At 41.0% G+C, this 20,383-nt stretch overlaps 1 pseudogene across 1 annotated transcript; it reads left to right on the top strand.

Moving 5' to 3' along the window:
* Positions 1-2,242: 2,242 nt before the first annotated feature.
* Positions 2,243-4,293, top strand: LOC307104674 (nucleolin-like; annotated as a pseudogene). The gene has a single exon. The product of its transcript is annotated as a nucleolin-like (transcript).
* The last annotated feature ends 16,090 nt before the right edge of the window (positions 4,294-20,383 follow it).

Genomic DNA, 20,383 nt, shown 5'->3' with positions numbered 1-20,383 from the left:
AACATTATTTTTTAAGTGGTCTGCTGATTTTTTCTTTTGCTATTTAGTTTAGAATTCTAGATTTGATGACTTCCATTTTTTATTTTTCATGTTTCTTTTTGCCCATGCACAATTCAAAACTTATTTTTTCCAATGATCTTTTCTCAAGTAATTTCAAAGCATCCAACTTAGTTTTCTTTTACCTAAACACTTTCTTTTAACAAATTATTATTTTTTATATTATTTAATTTAATTACATAACTGAATACAAGTACAATTGACATAAGTAGGTTTAGGATCAAACAATTACCTTCAAAAAGTAGATAGCTCATCCAGTGGCAGCTAGAGAGTGGAACCTACGTACTTGGTTCTGAGACTTCCTCTTGTTCTGGGCCTGTGTACATTATTAAGCAGCAATGGAGAGCCTTTTGTGAGACTGTTAAGTGAGGTCAATTTAAAGAGCCTCTATTATACTCAATTTTTGTTGCAGCTACCAGAACAATGGAAGGAGTAGCATTTTAGTGTGACTAATTCACATTGTCTATTAACATTAACCAAGTTCTTCAGGTACGTGTCTTTCTTGGACTTACAAGTACTGATAAAAACTGGCCTAGCAATAGAGGGCATTTTGTGTTTGTGAAATGATTCAGTTCAAATTATTTCATATGCAACTGAAAATATTTAAATGCCTATTTTATCACAAGAGGGCACTCATGCCCCATTCTTTAAAGCAAATGCTGTTTCAGGCATTGATTTGAGAGGAATTACCACTGAAATAAAATTTAGACCTACAACTTAAATTTCAAGTTCAGTAAATTGGCAGAATTGGGGATTAGTGATTCTATTTATGCAAATACAGAGATTCTTGCTACATTAGTATTATAAAAGGATTTTCACACATGTAATATAAAAATATGCAAAACCTGCTATGCTAAACAATAGTTAATATTTTGATGAGTCATTCCAAGGTTTTCATTATTTTTAAAACATAATGATCATTTTTATTGATTATTGAATTACTACAATGAGATTTTAATCATCCGTCACACAATCAACATTATTAGGCATCTACTATTCTATTATTTCTCTGGACAACAGATTTATTGCATTTTAAAGAATGTATCAGGTGTCATCACATCAATTTATTTAAATTGTGACTTTAATAATTATAGCTTGTATTAGTTATCTATTGCTGACTAACAAATTACCCCCAAACTTAGTGGCTTAAAATAGCAATAATTTATTATCTTACAGTTTCTGAGGCTCAGAAATTTGGGAACAGTTTAACAACAGTGCCTCTTGCTCAGGGTCTCTCACAAGGTGGCAGTCAAGCTCTTGGCCAAGGCTGCAGTCATTTGAAGGCTCAATTGAGATTGAAGAATTTACTTCCAAGCTCACTCACAGGGGCCTCTCCACAGGGCAGCCTTATACCATGACAGTTGGCTTCCCCCTGGCCAAGTGGTCTAAGTGGGAAAAAGAGTGAGTACCTAAGATGGAGGCCACAGTCTTTTTAATAACCTAATCTCTGAAGTGACATCCTATTACTGCTGCTATATTTAGTTAGAAATGATTCAATAAATTCACACACTCTCTTGGGGTAGGGATTACACAAGCGTGTGAATACTAGGAGATAAGGGTCATAGGGTACCAGCATGGAGGCTGCTGCTATATAGCTGGATAAAGCTAGGACTATATAAAGACAGAAATATCCCCAGGTAGTTAAGACCAAAGATTATTACTTTGTCAGTGTATGAATTTGAACATGACAGAATTGTAATACTAAAAATTTTAACCAGAATAATATTAAAACAAATAATTGAATTTGAACTCAGCTGTTTATTTCCTTATTAATCAAATATCGTGTCTAGCATAAGTAAATACATACATATGTACATAGAAAGAATGAATGTAAAATTGGAAAAAAAGCATAATCTAAAATGTTAGATTTGGGTTTGACAATATGGAAGGGACTAGGTGATGCTGAACAGCTTTTTGAGTCCATGTTCTTTAGGTAGAGCCAACCATGGGCTATAGTATGATATAGACCATGCAAAGGTCAGATGATCAATCCGAGGAGTTTCCTGTGCTCCGGAAGGAAATCCATGTGTCAAGAATCTCCTGGGGAGTCTGGAGCTCCAGCTGGTAGTGAAACCTACTTGTTCTGGTTCTTCAGTACCAGCAGCTGCCATTGATGCCATTTGGTTCCTCTGGGCACATCTGCACCACTCACCCATCTCACACTCTACTGTCATAAGCCACTATCATGGTAAAGTTAGCAAAGGCTGGTAAAAATCAAGGTGGCCCCAAGAAAATGGCTCCTTCTCCAAAGGAGGTAGAAGAAGATAATGAAGATAAGGAAATGTCAGACGAAGAAGATGAAAGCAGTGGAAAGAGGTTATTCCTCAGAAAAAAAGGCAAAACGACTACCACAACTCCAGGAAAGAAGGTGATGGTTTCCCCCCAAAAAAAGATTGCAGTTGCCACATCAGGCAAGAAAGCAGTTGTCACCCCTGGCAAAAAGGCAGCAGTTACACCAGCCAAAGCATTAGCCATACCTGGCAAGAAGGGAGGCACACCAGGCAAAGCATTGATAGCAATTTGTGGTAAAAAGGAAGCAGCCACCCCAGTCAAGGGAGCAAAGCATGGCAAGAATGCCAAGAAGGAAGATAGTGATGAGGAAGATGATGACACTGAAGAGGAGGATGAATTTGAGCCAGGAGTGATGAAAGCTACTGCTGCCACTCTTACCTTGGATGATGAGGATTATGACAAAAATGAGGATTATGATGAAGGGAGGACGAAGATGATGAAGGTGAGGATGATGATGAAGAATATGACTGAAGAAGAACCTATGGAGATCGCACCAGCCAAAGGCAAGAAAGCTCATGTAAAAGCTGTTCCCATGAAGGTTAAAAGCACAGCTGAGGATGAAGACAAAGAAGATGATAATGAAGAGGACGATGAAGAGGATGGAGATGAGGAAGATGAGGAGGAGGATTAAGGGGATGAGGAAGAGCCTATCAAAGAAGCACCTGGGAAACAAAAGAAGGAAATGGCCAAACAGAAAGCTGTGCCTGAGGTCAAGAAACAGAAGGTAGAAGTCACAGAACCAACTACAGCTTTCAATCTCTTTGTTGGAAACCTGAACTTCAGCAAATCTGCTCCTGAATTAAAAATCGGTATGAGTGACGTTTTGCTAAAAATGATCTTGTTGTTGTGGATGTCAGAATTGTGTTTCTTAGGAAGTTTGGCTATGTGGATTTTGAATCTGCTGAAGACCTGGAAAAAGCCTTAGAACTAACTCACTGGTTTAAAAGTCTTTGGCAATGAAATTAAACTAGAAAACCAAAGGGAAAAGATAGTAAAAAGATCAAGATGCAAGAATACTTTTGGTTAAAAATCTGCCTTATGAAGTTACTCAGGACTAATTAAAAGAAGTGTTTGAAGATGCTATAGAGATCAGATTAGTCAACAAGGATGGAAAGAGTAAAGGGATGGCTTATATTGAATTTAAGGCAGAAGCCGATGAAGAAAAAACCTTGGGGGAAAAAAGCAGAGAACAGAAATAGATGGGCGATTCATTTCCCTGTCCTATACTGGAGAGAAGGGTCAAAGTCAAGACCACAGAGATGGAAAGAATAGCACTTGAAGTGGTGAATCAAAACCTCTGGTTTTAGGCAACCTTTCCTACAGTGCAACAGAAGACATTCTTCAGGAAGTATTTGAGAAGGCAACTTTTATCAAAGTGCCCCAGAACCAAAATGACAAATCTAAAGGGTTTTGCATTTATAGAATTTGCTTCATTTGAAGGTGCTAAAGAAGCTTTAAATTTCTGTAATAAAAGAGAAATTGAGGGTAGAATAATCAGGCTGGAATTGCAAGGACCCAGGGGACTGCCTAATGCAAAAAGCCATCCATCCAAAACTCTGTCAAAGGTTTGTCTGAGGACACTACAGAAGAGACACTGAAGGAGTCATTTGATGGCTTTGTCCGGGCAAGGATAGTCACTGACAGGGAGACGAGCTCTTCCAAAGGGTTTGATTTTGTAGACTGCAACAGTGAGGAAGGTGCCAAAGCCGCCGAGGAGGCCATAGAAGACGGTGAAATCGGTGAAAACAAAGTTACTGTGGACGGGCCAAGCCTAAGGGTGAAGGTGGCTTCTGGGGTTGTGGCAGAGGCAGAGGTGGCAGAGGAGGCCAAGGTGGATTTGGTGGCAGAGGCCAGAGTGGTTTTGGAGGTTGATGAGGCTCCCTAGGAAGCAGAGGAGGAGGAGGAGACCAGAAGCCATAAGGAAAGAAGATGAAGTTTGAATAGTTTCTTCTATCCCTGTCTTTCCCTCTTCCATTTGAAAGAAAGGACTCTGATGTTTTTACGCTGTTACCTGATCAATGACAGCCTTCTAAGGACATTCCAAGACAGTATACAGTCCTGAGATCTACTTGAAAATCCATTTGTATAATATTTCAAAGGAGATACCCTGTTGATTTTGACTGGATATTCGTATAAACTTTTTAAAGAGATGAGTGATAGAGCTAACTCTTAGCTGTAAGTTTTGAATTTATATTGTTTTTTCCTGTGTACAAAACCATTTCCCCTTGCTACAGTTTTTTTTTTTTTGTGTGTGTGTGTGTGTGTGTACACTGAGGTACAAAGGAAAGCAGAATGTTTTGTCATGATTTTGCTTCACCGCTATGGGACAAATTAAAAGTCCTAAACTTGGAACAACAACAAAAAAAAAACCCAACAAAAACAAAAAGGATCTCCTGGGTCCTCAAAGAATCTGGAAGGGGCTAATTTCCAAAATATATAAAGAACTAATACAACTGAACACCAAGAAAACAACCTCAAAGGACCTGAATAGACTCATCTCCCAAGAGGACATACAGATAAAATGGCCAGTAGATGTATGAAAGATGCTCAGTGTCACTAATCATCAGAGAGAGGCAAATTAAAACCACAATGCACCGAGAAGAAACCAAGATGGCGGCATAGGTAAACATCTAAACCGCAGCCTCGCACAACAATTTCAAAAATACAACTAAAAGTCAAAACGGACATCATCCAGAACCACAGGAAAGCTGGCTGACTGAAACGCCCACAACTAGAAGGAACAAGAAAACCACAAGGAAAATCAGAGGAGCCGTAAAAGCCTGAGGTACGGAGACACAGGCGGAGACATGGGCACGCACGCGTGCGGGGAGGACGGAGCCGGAGGATGGGGTGGCTGAGTGCCTGGCCGGCATTCTCTAGTGGGAAGGAGACAAAAGCTCCAGACTGCGCTGAACCCCAGCTCCGACTGCACTGAACCCTAGTACCGGGCGAGACCCTGGGGACCCAGGCTCATACTGGGGGAATCTGGGCTGTAAGGCGGAAACTCAGGGGAGCGGCGAAAGGCAGAGCTCTGGAGGCGCGCACGTGAATGCGTGCAGAGGATGGTCTGTTGACTGTGCCGCTGAATTGCCCTAGCGGGAAGGAGACAAAAGCTCTGGACTGCGCTGAGCCCCAGTTCCGACTGCACTGAAACCCAGTTCCGGGCGAGAATCTGGGAATCCAGATTCATTGGGGAGAGACTAGACTGGCAGCGGGCGAAACTCCAGGGCGCCTTTCTCTCAGAGGTGCTTGCAGAGAGTACAGAGGGACACTGAGGGACACTGAGACCCAGGAACCTCATAGGGTGGGGCTGACGGGAAGCCAAGGCTGTAGGCTCCACCCTGAAACTCTGCCCCATCCAAGTTGAGCACAGAGGCTTTTACAATTTTGCAAGTCTAGTTGAATAAGGCTGTCTCCCGGCGTAGATACAGCTGATTCCTCACAGCCAATTGGCCTGGAGGTCAAATCCTCCCAGTGTACCAACAGCAATCAAGGCTTAACAACACCAAGACTTTGCACTCAGCCCACAAAGGGGGGTACCAAGAGCGACCACCTAGGGAGATTGGGGAAGCTGAGCTACTGGCCCCTATAGGTCACTGACCACACAAAGCCACTCCATCAACACAGGGAGGCAGCCAAAATGCGGACACACCGAAGCAGGTCACGAATAGAAGAGATGGAGGAAAGTAAACTAATGGATGACACGGTGTTCAGAACCACATTTATAAGGTTACTCAAGAATCTTCTAAAAACCGCTGATAAACTTGAAGAGACCTTCAAGGACCTTAATGAGAATACAAAAAAAAAAAAAAAAAATAGAAAAGGACCAGTCAGAAATTATGCATACACTGTCTGAAATAAAGAATATACAGAAACTCAACTGTAGATCACCGTACCCCAAGAGACAAACCAAAGATCTAGAACATGAGAAAGCAAAAAACACCCAACCAGAGAGGCAGAAAGTAAGAAGAATCCAAAAGTGTGAGGATAGCATAAGGAGCCTCTGGGACGGCTTTAAGCGTACCAACATTCGAATTTTTGGGGTGCCAGAAGAAGAGAGAGAGCAAATACTGAAAACCTATTTGAAGAAATAATGACAGAAAACTTCTCCCACCTGGTGAAAGAAATAGACTTACAAGTCCAGGAAGCGCACAGAACCTCAAACAAGAGGAATCTAAAGAGGACCACACCAAGACACATCATAACTAAAATGCCAAGGGCAAAAGACAAAGAGAGAATCTTACAAGCAGCAAGAGAAAAACAGTTAGTTACCTACAAGGGAGTACCCATATGACTGTCAGCTGATTTCTCAACAGAAACTATGCAGGCCAGACAGGAATGGCAAGAAATATTCAAAGTGATGAACAGCAAGAACCTACAACCAAGATTACTCTACCCAGCAAAGCTATCATTCAGAATTGAAGATCAGACGAAGAGCTTCACAGACAAGAAAAAGCTAAAGGAGTTCATCACCACCAAACCAGGATTACATGAAATGCTGAAGGGTATTCTTTAAGAAGAGGAAGAAGAAAAAAAAGGTAAAGGTAAAAATTATGAACAACAAAAAGACATCAAATACTTACCTACCAACAAGTGAATCTAAAAATCAAGTGAATAAAAAAATCTGAAGAATAGAATGGACTGGTGAATATAATAGAATCAGGGACATAGAAAGGGAGGGGATGGAGAATTCTTAGAGGGAAGGGGGTCTGAGGGGTGCAGGAAGAGATTGGACAAAAATCTTACACCTATGGATGAAGACAGTGGCGGGGGGTAAGGGTATGGGGTGGGGTAGGGAATCAGGTGGAGGGGAGCTATGTGGGGGGGGGGGAAGAGGAACACCTGTAATAATCTGAACAATAAAGATTTATAAAAATAAACAAACAAAAAACCCCACAATGCACCCTTGCTGGTTTGGCTCAGTGCATAGAGCATCAACCTATAGACTCAAGGGTCCCAGGTTTGGCTCTGGTCAAGGCCACATGCCCAGGTTCCAATAGGGGAATGCTGGAGTCAGCTGATCAGTGATTCTCTTTCATCATTGATGTTTCTATCTCTCTCTCCCTCTCCCTTCCTCTCTGAAATCAATAAAAATTAAAAAAAAAAGCCCACTCCACAATGAGATATCACCTTATGCCTGTCAGAATGGCTATCATCAATAAACAAAAAGTGCTGGTGAGGATGTGGAGAAAAAGGAACCTGCATGTACTATTGGTGGGAATGCAGACTGGTGCAGCCACTGTGGAAAACAGTATGGAGTTTCCTCAAAAAATAAAAATGGAACTGTTTCTTTTTAAAAAAATATATTTTATTGATTTTTTACAGAGAGGAAGAGAGAGGGATAGAGAGTTAGAAACATCGATGAGAGAGAAACATCGATCAGCTGCCTCTTGCACACCCCCTACTGGGGATGTGCCCGCAACCAAGGTACATGCCCTTGACCGGAATCGAACCTGGGACCCTTAAGTCCGCAGGCCGATGCTCTATCCACTGAGCCAAACCGGTTTCGGCTGGAACTGCTTCTTGATCCAGTGATCTTATTTCTGGGAATATATCCTAAGAATCCTGAGACATCAATTCAAAGGGATATATGCACCACACCCCAATATTTATAGCAGCATCCTATATAATAAAAGCCTAGGTGGCGTCATGCAACATCATCACAAGATGGCCGCCCCATGTCATCACAAGATGGCCACCACAAGATGGCTGCCCCCACATCATCACAAGATGGCTGCCACAAGATGGCTGGCAGGGGAGGGAAGTTGTGGATGATAAGGCCACCAGGGGAGGGCAGTTGGGGGTGAACAGGCCAGCAGGGGAGAGCAGTTGTAGGCAATCAGGCCAGCAGGGGAGGGCAGTTGGGGGTGACCAGGCTGTCAGGGAAGGGCAGTTGGGAGAGATTGGGCTGTCAGGGGAGGGCAGTTGGGGACAATGGGGCCGGCAAGGGAGCAGTTAGGCGTCAATGAGGCCGGCAGGGGAGTGGTTAGGAGCCAGCAGTTCCAGATTGTGAGAGGGTTGTCCAACTGCCGGTTGGGATTGGGCCTAAACAAGCAGTTGGACATCCCCCAAGATGTCCCAGATTTTGTGCACCGGGCCTCTAGTTATTTATAATAGCCAAGATCTAGAAACAGCCCAAGTTCCCATCAGAAGATGAGTGGATAAAAGAGCTGTGGTACATTTACATAATGAAATGCCATACAACCATAAGAAAGAAGAAACTCTTATCTTTTGTGACTTCATGGATGGATCTTCAGATTATTCTGCTAAGTGAACAGCCAGACAGAGCAAAACAAATACCATATGATCTCACTTATATGTGGAATCTAATGAACAAAACAATCTGATGAACAAAATAGAAATGCATGGAAACATGGAACAGATTAACCACTGTCAGAGGGGAGGGGGGTTGGGAGGCTGCTGAATGAAAGAGGATGAAGGGATTAAGCAAAAAAGCATATATACATAACACAGACACAGACAACAGTGTGGTAATAGAAGGAAAGGGGGGTAGGTTTAGGTGGAGGTGGGCAAAGTAGGGGAAATGGGGATGGAAAGAGACTTTGCTTGGGGTGATGGGTACACAATGCAGTGTGCAGACAATGCTTTATTGAATTGTACACTTGAAACTTGTACAGTTTTGCAAACCAAGTCACCCCAATAAATTCAATTAAAATAAAAGAATGGGCAAGGATCTTGGTGGTTTTATTACTTCACTGGGACCTTTAGTCTTCAACCAAGGCTTTTCTTACAGAGTGATCTAATTGTCATTTGTGCATCTTTACTGCAAAAACAATGGATGGGTTTTGTTAGTTTTGTGGTATCCTGATACTTGATCATTTGGGTATTAGTTTTATGTTAACTTTATAACTTCCCTGAGTATAAATTTTAAATATGTAGCTTACCTATCTTATTTGCTGTTTATTTTATCTTAAATGTTTATTTTAAAATGTTCCTTTTATTTATTTTAAAAATAAGTGATAAGTGACTTAGCACAAAATTCAAAAATTTCAAGAGAGTAAGCAAACTTGCTTATGAATTTTACTAGAGGCCCAGTGCATGAAATTCATGCATGGGGGGGGGTGTCCCTCAGCCCAGCCTGCACTCTCTCCAATCTGGGACCCCTTGAGGGCAGTTGGACATCCCTCTCACATTTCAGGACTGCTGGCTCCCAACTGCTTCCCTGCCTGCCTTCCTGATTGCCCCTCACCACTTCTGCCTGCCAGCCTGATTACCCCTTAATCACTCCCCTGCCAGCCTGATTGATGCATAACTGCTCCCCTGCCAGCCTGTTTGCCCCTAACTGCCCTCCCCTGCAGGCCTGGTCACCCCTAACTGCCCTCCCCTGCAGGCTTGATCGCCCCCAACTGCCCTCCCTTGCAGGCCTGGTCCCTCCCAACTGCCCTCCCCTGCTGGCCATCTTGTGGTGGCCATCTTGTGTCCACATGGGGGCAGCCATCTTTGACCACATGGGGGCAGCCATCTTGTGTGTTAGAGTGATGGTCAATTTGCATATTACTCTTTTATTAGATAGGATAGAGGCCTGGTGCATGGGTGGGGGCCCACTGGTTTGCTCTGAAGGGTGTCCCAGATCAGGGTGGGGGTTCCCTTGGGGCATGGGGCAGCCTGGGTGAAGGGCTTGTGCTGGTTTGCAGCCTGGCCATGCCCCCCGGCAACCCAAGCAGAGGCCCTGGTATCTGGGATTTATTTATCTTCTACAATTGAAACTTTGTAGCCTGGAGCAAAGCTAAGCCTCCTGCTTGCTCTGTGTTGGCAGCCATTTCTGTTGGGATTTATTTATCTTCTATAATTGAAACTTTGTAGCCTGGAGTGGAAGCCTCGGCTGGCCAGGGTGTGCAGAAAGCTTGGCTTCCTCCATCACCAGGGAAACCCAAGCCTCCCTCCTACTCACTCAGTGGCTGCAGCCATCTTGGTTGGGGTTAATTTGCATACTCACTCCTGATTGGCTGGTGGGCATGGATGGTGGGCGTGGCTTGTAGATATAGTGGAGTGATGGTTAATTTGCATATTACTCTTTTATTAGATAGGGTTGTTATTATTATATATATTATTTATTTCAGAGAGGAAGGGAGAGGGAGAGAGAGATAGAAACATCAATGATGAGAAAGAATCATTGATTGGCTGTCTTCTGCACTCCCTCCACTAGGGATTGAGCCCTCAGCCTGGACATGGGACCTGACTGGGAATCTAACCGTGTCCTCCTGGTTCAGATTGACGCTAAACCATTGAACAATGCTGGTTGGACTAACCCAGTAAATTCTTAAGCTTTACCAACACCTTACTGAATTACTTTACAATGCAGAACATCTTTCCACTATTAGGAATTGAGAAAGGAAAAAAAGAGCAGTACCTGACATTTAGAAGCTGGCCTGGCACTCACAGCAAGGCCATATTTTTCTTCTATGAGCTATAAACAATCTCAGACAAGGTTACTCTGAGACCACGATAAAATGAGACAGAACAAGGCCACTTCATAATTTTGTCTAAGCACAGACATAAGCAAGGTCACTGTGTGACCCCCGAAATACCTACAAAACATCCCTTCCTCAGCAGAATGAGTGACTGCTATTTCTTTACCAATTACAGTTTACCCTTGTGCTGGTCTTCTCTTCCATGAGTAAGATTTATTGAATACTCAATCACAGACTCTCCCCCATCAACTAATCAAAGTCCAAATCCTGTAATTAGTTCTTTCTACCAATCTCTTGCTGAGAGATGTCACAATTCCCCATGGTGTATATTCTCTCTCTCTGCATCAAGGAATAAACTCAACTTATTTAGCTACAGATATGTTTCTGGTGGTTCTTTGGCTAAAGGGCATTGACAGAATATATAAATAAATTAAGTAATTAGTTTGTTCATCAAACTTTAATTAAGCTTGTAGTATGTGGTTCCAAATTGCTTGAGTGTTATGGTTTAAAATCTTTGAAAACATGATGAAAGTTACAGACCCTCTTGATACAAAACAATGAACATTCACTCAAAGATTCACCCATATTTTCGGGGGTTCACAGACCTCTTTAATTAATAGTCTGAATTTAATCATTAGAATAAGATACTTTCTGCTTTCAAGGAGTTCAGGATCAGCACAAGAGACTAAGGGACATATTTCTTTATTAGGAATATTCTTCAAATAGAGATGATTTACAAATGAAAACTACCTTATAAGTAGAGAACCTGGTTTATGTATGATTAGGGTAAGGTTAATTGTGGCAGTGTATTCTTTTTCCTCTAATATATATTAGAGGAGGCCCAGTGCATGAATTCGTGCATGGGTGGGGTCCGGCCAGCCTGGCCAGGGGGAGGGGACATGGGCAGTTGGCTGGCCTGCCTGCTGGTCGAACTCCTGGTAGAGGGGACAATTTGCATATTAGCCTTTTATTATATAGGATATACACTGAGTGGCCAGATTATTATGCATTCAGAGATCATAATAATCTGGCCACTCAGTGTGTGTGTGTGTGTGTGTGTGTGTGTGTATAATTGATGTCAGAGAGGAAGAGAGATATAGGAACATCAATGATGAGAGAGGATCATTGATCAGCTGCCTACTGCATGTCCCCTACTGGGGATGGAGCCTGAAACCCAGCATGTACCCTGACCAGGAATTGAACTGTGACCTCCTAGTTCATAGGTCAATGCTCAACCACTGAGCCACACTAGCTGGGCTTCTTTTTAGAGATTAGATAATTTTATTATCGATTTATGGAAGCAACACATTTCTTTGAGAAAGAGAGGGGGGGAGGGAGAGAGAAGCAATGCAACATGTACAATTTCACACAGTGCTCCTTTCAAATGGTACAGAATTGTTCCTTCTTTCTCATTTCCAAAATCTCTCATTCTATTCCTGAGACAGACTATGAACAAGGTGAGGAATTATTTTCTCAATGAAGAAAAATTGTGTTACAAGGATCAGTGCATTTGCATTTGAGGTGACCCAAGTGCAGAAAGCCTGAAAGTCATGTTTTTCTCCACAGCCCTGGGACTGGAGGTCGAGCCCTGAATGTCTGAAATCTCCTTGGTGGCAAGTCCTGTATCTTACTTAGCTCTTTACCCTAAATGCACTGGAAAGGTACTCAATATATACTTGTTAAAGAAATGTGTAGTCCCAGAGGCATAGTACTTCCAAACCCTCCTTCAATTCCTGTCCCCCTTCCTCACCCCATTGGTTCAGATCCTCAGACTGTCTTTCTGCTGATTTTGCCATGTCAATGGTTTCCTTTCCTTTGATCTGTCTGGAGTTCTGTCCTGAACCCCTCAAGACTGTTTCTCAGTTTGACTGATTCTGGATCCTGAGAAGATCCTAGTTCCAATCAGCACCTTAGCAGGCTAGCCCTCATTTTTGTAGACCCTCCACATTGCTATCAGCAAAAGATCCAGTCTGACCCTTGGTGCTGTGCACAATACTATGGAAAAATGACACAGCAGAGGTACTTAGGTCCAAATATTAAGTCCTGGCACCTGGGAATGCAACCTTATTTGGAAATAGAGTCTTTGTGGATGTAGTTTAGTTAAAATCTCAAGATGAGATCACCCTTGACTTAGGGTGGGCACTAAATCCAATTACTGGATCAGAGAAAGGAGAGGGGGATTTTATATTCAGTGGCACTGAGGAGAAGGCCATGTGAAGACAGAGACAAAGATTGGAGTTATGCACCTACAAGTCAAGGAGTACCAGTGATTTTTGGCAGCCATAAGAAGTTGGGAGATGGGCATAGAATGGATTCTCCCTCAGACTTCAGAAAGAACCTCCCCCATTGACACCTCAATTTCAGACTTCTGGTCTCCAGAACTGTGAGAGAATAGATTTCTAGTGTAAGCCACAACATTTGTGCTCATTTGTTATGGCAGCCCTAGGAAACTAACACATACATCAAATGATTTGTATGCATCAGAATGGACTCTTCTGATCATGAATCACAGCTCTCACCTTACGCCCTGGAATCAGTCATCCCTTGGATACCCCTCAGGCCAATGGGCAGATACCACCTCAGTCAACTTTCAGAACAAACTTGGAGAAGGGGACCAAGCAGGCCCTGAAAGTGGACTTGAGGTGATTTAGGCAAGGGAGTTCAGGAGTTCTGAGTACGCATGTACAGAGTGTACAAGGATGAAGGTTCTTGTTGGTACCTCCCTTTGGCCTTGAGAAGTCCTTTTCCCCATGGGTAGCTGGAGGAGTGTTAGGGTAGAACCTGCCAAGAGCCCTCCCTGCCCCTTAATTTTAACTCTAAGGGTAGTACTGCTAATGGTCTCTTTCTTTTCTTTTCTTTTTTGTGATTTCACGCAGTTTATTCATTCATTTATATTTGCAAATTTTTTCTTTATTGATTAAGGTATTACACATATGTCCTTATCCCCCCATTGCTCCCTCCCACTCATGCCCTCACCCCCTTGGTGTCTGTGTCCATTGGTTAGGCTTATATGCATGCACACAAGTCCTTTGGTTGATCTCTCCCCTTTACCCCCACCCTCCCCTACCTTCCCTCTGAGGTTTGATGGTCTGATCGATGCTTCTCTGTCTCTGGATCTGTTTTTATTCATCAGTTTATGTTGTTCATTATATTCCACAAATGAGTGTGATCATGCAATATTTATCTTTCTTTGACTGGCTTATTTCGCTTAGCATAATGCTCTCCAGTTCCATCCACGCTGTTGCAAATGGTAAGAATTCCTTCTTTTTTTTTTTTTACAGCAGCATAGTATTCCATTGTGTAGATGTACCACAGTTTTTAATGCACTCATCTGCTGATGGGCACTTAGGCTGTTTCCAAATCTTAGCTATGGTAAATTGTACTGATATGAACATGGGGGTGCATATATCCTTTCTGATTAATGTTTCTAGTTTCTTGGGATATATTCCTAGAAGGGGGATCACTGAGTCAAATGGGAGTTCCATTTTTGCTTTTTTGAGGAAACTCCATACTGTTCTCCACAGTGGCTGCACCAGTCTGCATTCCTACCAGCAGTGCACGAGGGTTCCTTTTTCTCCGCATCCTCGCCAGCACTTGTCATTTGTTGATTTGTTGATGATAGCCATTCTGACAGGTGTGAGATGGTACCGCATTGTCGTTTTGATTTGCATCTCTTGGATAATTAGTGACTTTGAGCATGTTTTCATATGTCTCTTGGCCTTCCTTCTGTCCTCCTTTAAAAAGTATTTATTTAGGTCCATTGCTCATTTTTTTTTTATTGGGTTGTTTATCTTCCTTTTGTTAAGTTGTATGAGTTCCCTGTAAATTTTGGAGATTAAACCCTTATTGGTGATAACATTGACAAGTATGTTCCCCATGCAGTGGGCTTTCTTTTTTTGTTGATGGTTTCTTTTGCTGTGAAAAAGCTTTTTATTTTTATGTAGTCCCATTGTTTATTTTCTCCTTAGTTTCCATTGCCCTAGGAGCTGCATAGATGAAGATAATGCTGCGGCATATGTCTGAGATTTTGCTGCCTGTGGATTCCTCTAGTATTTTTATGGTTTCCCGTCTTATGTTTAAGTCCTTTATCAATTTTGAGTTTATTTTTTGTATGGTGTAAGTTGGTGGTCTAGTTTAATTTTTTTTTTTGCATGTATCTGTCCAATTTTTTCAGTACCATTTATTGAAGAGACTGTCTTAACTCCATTGTATGTTCTTTCCTCCTTTGTAAAATATTAATTGAGCATAGTGGTTTGGGTTGATTTCTGGGTTCTCTATTTTATTTCATTGATCTATATTCTTATGCCAGTACCAGGCTGTTTTGAGGACAGTGGCTTTGTAATACAGCTTGAAATCTGGTATTGAGATCCCACCTACTTTGTTCTTCTGTCTCAGGATTGCTGCAGCTGTTCGTTTTTTAAAATATATTTTTAAATTTTATTCCAGTTGAATTCTTGGAGAGTTCGTTCTAGGTCTGTGAAATATGCCGTTGGTATTTTAATGGGGAGTGAATTGAATCTATAGATTGCTTTGGGTAGTATGGATATTTTAATGATGTTGATTCTACCAATCCATGAACACGGTATGTTTCCATCTGTTTATGTCTTCCTCTATCTCTTTTTTCAGTGTCCTGCAGTTTTGCGAGTACAGGTCTTTTACCTCCTTAGTTAAATTTATTCCTAGGTATCTTAATTTTTTTGGTGCGATGGTAAATAGGATTGTTTCCTTAATCTCTCTGTAAGTTCACTATTGGTATATAAAAATGCCATAAATTTCTTGGCGTTAATTTTTTATCCTGCTACGTAGCTGAATTCATTTATTAAGTCCAATAATTTTTTGATGGAGTCTTTAGGGTTTTCTATGTACAGTATCATGTCATCTGCAAATAATGACAGTTTTACGTCTTCTTTTCTAATTCGGATACCTTTTATTTCTTCTTCTTGTCTAATTGATATGGTTAGCACTTCCAGTACTTAATGGTCTCTTTCTGCTGAGCTTATCTAACCTCTCAGCAGAGTTCTGTCCAGTTGTCCACTTCTCCTCCCTGATATGCTTTCCTCATTGACACCTGTGACCCATCTCTTTCTTGGCCACTTCTTGTCAGTCTCCTTTGCTGATTCCTCATCTTTAAATGTTGTAGTGCTCAACTTCTCTTTTTTGTCTATACTCTGTCTTCAGTGTTCTCATTCACTTTCCTTTAAAAAAATGTAAGTGCTCATGACTATCAAATTTGTATCTTCAGCTCAGAGGTCTCTCTTGAGCTCCTGACTTATATATTATATCCAATTGCCTGTTTTATATCTCTACTTGGAGCATTTAGTAGGCTTTTCAAAATTCACACGCCCAAAGGAACTCTTCAGTATTGCAAACCCTATTCTTCCTCTAGGCTTCCCAACTCTAGTAATGGTATTTCCACATAACCTGTTGATCAGGTAAAAAATCTTAGAGGTGGTCTTGATTCCCCCCCTTTTTTTTCTCATTCTCTGAATTCAGTTTATTTTATTTTTTATATATTTTTATTGATTTTTCACAGAGAGGAAGAGAGAGGGATAGAGAGTTAGAAACATCGATGAGAGAGAAACATCGATCAGCTGCCTCTTGCACACCCCCCACTGGGGATGTGCCCGCAACCAAGGTACATGCCCTTGACCGGAATCGAACCTGGGACCTTTCAGTCTGCAGGTCGATGCTCTATCCACTGAGCCAAACCGGTTTTGGCTGAATTCAGTTTATTGGCAAGCTCTGACAGCTGTGTCTTTTCCCCACCACTCTCCCCCTTGTTCCCTATAGTCCAGCCACCTTGACTCTTTGGGTTTCTCAAATATGCCAAGCTTAATTCTGCCATAGAGACTTCACACCTGTGGTTTTCTCTTTGTGTATGCTGTCTTTGCAGCTGGGCGCTCTAATTTTTCAGGTCCCTGCTTTCCATTCTTCTATTCAAAATAGGCATGTCTCTTCCCAGTCATACACTATCCAGTTACCCTGCTTTATTTTTTCATAGTTTTAATTTTTTTCCAAGCTTCATGAGAGCAGTAATCATGTCTTATTTGTTATGTGTTCTCAGCGCCAAGAACTGTGTCTGGCAGATAGTTGTTGCTCAATAAGTATTAGTGTAGTAAATATATAAATTAGATAAAAATCTTTCCCTTTGGAGTAGATTATACTAGTAGAGGTATATAAATAACTATAATACAAGATAGAAAGTGGCACAATTTCACAGGAAAGATAGATGTAAAATGCTATGCATGTTCAGAGCTGGAGATTAGTAGTATATGGTAAGATCAAGGAAGTCTTCGAGGAGGAGGCCAAATCTGAGTTGCGTTTATACAGAGGGGTGGGCTAGAGATGGATTGGAAAAGGTATTGTAATTGTAAGCAAAGATCTAGAGATGGAAAGCTCCGAGTATATGTGGAGAAGAGGAAGATGTTTTAATGGAAGGATTAGGGAAGAGCAAATGTAGAAAAAAGGCTGGGATTTCTATTAAAGCCAGTACATGGAGTGCCTGTATGATAGTTGGCAAACATGGCATTCCTCTGCAAGCAACTGGGGAGCCATGGAGGGGTTTTGTGTAGGGGAGTGAAATAATTGGAGCAGTGTGGTTTTGGGGAATTCTGTGTAAGTGGATTGCAGCAGGGGGAGGTTGTAAGTGGTATGCTGGGGGAGTCAGTTATGAGGGAGGTACACTTTTCCAGAGGGGCCCTGGACCCCGAGTGAGAAAGGTGGCAGAGGGGATGGAAAGGGAGGCAGTAGTGTGATAGAGATGATAGGGCAGAATCAAAAGGACTTGGCAACTAATTGGTCTGACAAAATGTGATATTCCTTCCAAGCTTTCTGTTTGAGTATTTATTTCACTGCTAATTGCTGTTAGCTGTGGCATTAATCTTAGTAATTGCAATTATTTGAATGTTTGATAAAAGCTATTATATTAATGTGCACAATTTTGTAATCAGTTTTGTCATAACTCTTAAAAGCTAAGTAGCAGATGTCTCCTTTCAGAGGATGATAATGGATCACCACATGCTTGATACAATTATGAACTTAAAATTGCTCTCATACTGTATATTTCGGAGGACAATACTTCCTCAGGATGCTATTTAAAATACACAGAACCAAATTCCATCCTTCACTGAATGCATGAGTTTCTTGAACTGTGATGCCTGTCAATTGGCAGGATTTAAATCCCATCAAATACAGCAGAAGCCTTTCCAGGAACATTAGATTTTTCCATGAGAAATACACTTATGCTATATTTTATTGCACAAGATCATAGATGTGTATGTGCACGTGTGTGTGTGTGTGTGTGTGTGTGTGTGTGTGTGTGTATTTCGATGGATTTGTGCGCTAATGTCTATTGTAAGCAATGGATATATAATAAATTCTGATAATAAGTCATTGTTAGATATTGAGGGATATAGTTTAACTTGTAGTCTTCTTTGAACACATGTCTTTTTTTAAAAAATATTTTTTTATTAATTTCAGAGAGGAAGGGAGAGGGAGAGAGATAGAAACATCAATGATGAGAGAGAATCATTGATTTGCTGCCTCCTGCATGCCCCCTACTGGGGATCGAGCCCAAATCCTGGGCATGTGCCTTTGACTAGAATTGAACCCAGGATCCTTCAGTATGCAGGCGGACACTCGATCCACTGAGCCAAACCAGCTAAACCCATGTCTTAATAAACTATATTATAAGGCAGTTCTATTCCTTTGAAACTTTTTTTTTGGGCTTCTTTATATATAAAAGTCAAGTAAGTTGTCAACATTTTGAAAAAAGAGTAATGGCCTTTATCTCACTAGGACATCATATTTATATTTAAATTTAAAATTTGCTTTTTTGACCTTTGTGGTTGCTAGTACAGACTCTGGAGCTGAGTGCCTGGGTTTGACTCCGATTTCAACACTCTCTAGTTGTCTGACTTAGGTAATGTACTTGACCTCTCTGTGCTTTAATTTCTTAATCTGTACAATGGGAAGGATAATTGTATTGACTGATCAGGATTATTATGAGGAATTAAATGAATTTGTGTAAGGTCTAACACATAGAGAACACAATAGATATTAATAGATCTCAAATATATATTATGCATTGCCATAAAAATAAATTTAATATACGTAATTACTAAATTATGATTCAGCAATTCATGTACTTACATAACTACAGGTAGAGGTACTGGGGTATAAGTGACAGTTCCTTTAGAAATACTTCCATAGAATTTTCTGCCTTGAGGAACAAAGAACATTATGTCTTTATTTGTACCATGTGAGTATCCCACTAATCAATAGTAAGTAAAAAATGTGGAGCTCCTTAACTACCTCTGAGTAGCTATTGTAAATGTAACAGGCAAATAGTATCTAATGCTGGATTGCTAGATAATGACACATTCAATTTTTGTTTGTAACATTTACTTTGTTGTTAACTACCATAAGCAATTTACCAACTGTATCCCAATAACTTGAAAGATTTAATAAAATCTGTTGTTTTAATGATCATAATTAAATCATTAGTCCTATATGTAGGAGTACTTGTCTCAAACTCTAAGAATAAAAAAATAGAATAGAGAGAAATGAAAACCTTTCCTTTTCCCGGCAATTATATTTTCTCTATATTTAAAGAAAAGGAAGGAAACCCAAAACAGAAACAAGAAGCCAAAGCAAGCATACCACTCATCCCTGTGAAACTACTGTCATTTCCAGGAGTTTTAGTTGTTTTCTTTTATGGGTGGCAGAGTCCTCAAATGAGTGGTTTGTGTACTATGAACACATTAAACACATTTGACCTCATTGACATCATGTTTTCATCCCCATTTTGTGCTGTGTCATCACTCAACAAAAGGACCATGTTCTCTTACTTTTCAAATCCTTGACCATATCCTCATTCTCTTCCCATTCTTCCTAATAATGGGTATTCCTTACGTTAGCATTTAGGTCTCATCTCTTCTGTTTGTTGTTGTTGTTTTTTTACTAAATTCATGTTTTTGGTAAAATTATCTTTTTTCAAAAACTTTAATTTTGTGGTTGTAATTCACATTTAAAAAAAATATTTTATTGATTTTTTACAGAGAGGAAGGGAGAGGGATAGAGAGTTAGAAACATCGATGAGAGAGAAACATCGACCAGCTGCCTCCTGCACACCCCCTGCTGGGGATGTGCCCCCAAACAAAGTACATGCCCTTGACCGGAATTGAACCTGGGACCCTTCAGTCCACAGGCCAACGCTCTATCCACTGAGCCAAACCCGTCAGGGCTGTAATTCACATTCTTTATCATTAGCTCTGACTTTTTCATTGCTGATGCGGCATCTTAGGGCAGTCGTAACAAAAAATATAAGACAACAGAAATGTACTCTCTCACTGTTCTGAAGGCCACATGTTTGAAATCAAGATGTCACAGAGCTTCACTTCCTCTGAGGACTCCAGAAGAGAATCCTTCCTTCCCTCTTCAGCTTCCTGGTTGCTCTTGGCATTTCTTGGCTTCCTTGCCTTCAGGCCACATCATTACAATCTCAGTCTCTGTCATCATTGAGTTTAAAAACCCATCTGGACAATCCAGGATATCTCTTCATCTCAAAATCCTTAATTTAGTGACATCTGCAAAGGCTCTTT

This window comes from Cnephaeus nilssonii (genome assembly GCF_951640355.1).
Source record: "Cnephaeus nilssonii genome assembly, chromosome: 9".
NCBI classification, from domain to species: domain Eukaryota; kingdom Metazoa; phylum Chordata; class Mammalia; order Chiroptera; family Vespertilionidae; genus Cnephaeus; species Cnephaeus nilssonii.
This window is presented reverse-complemented; position numbering and strand designations above follow the sequence as displayed.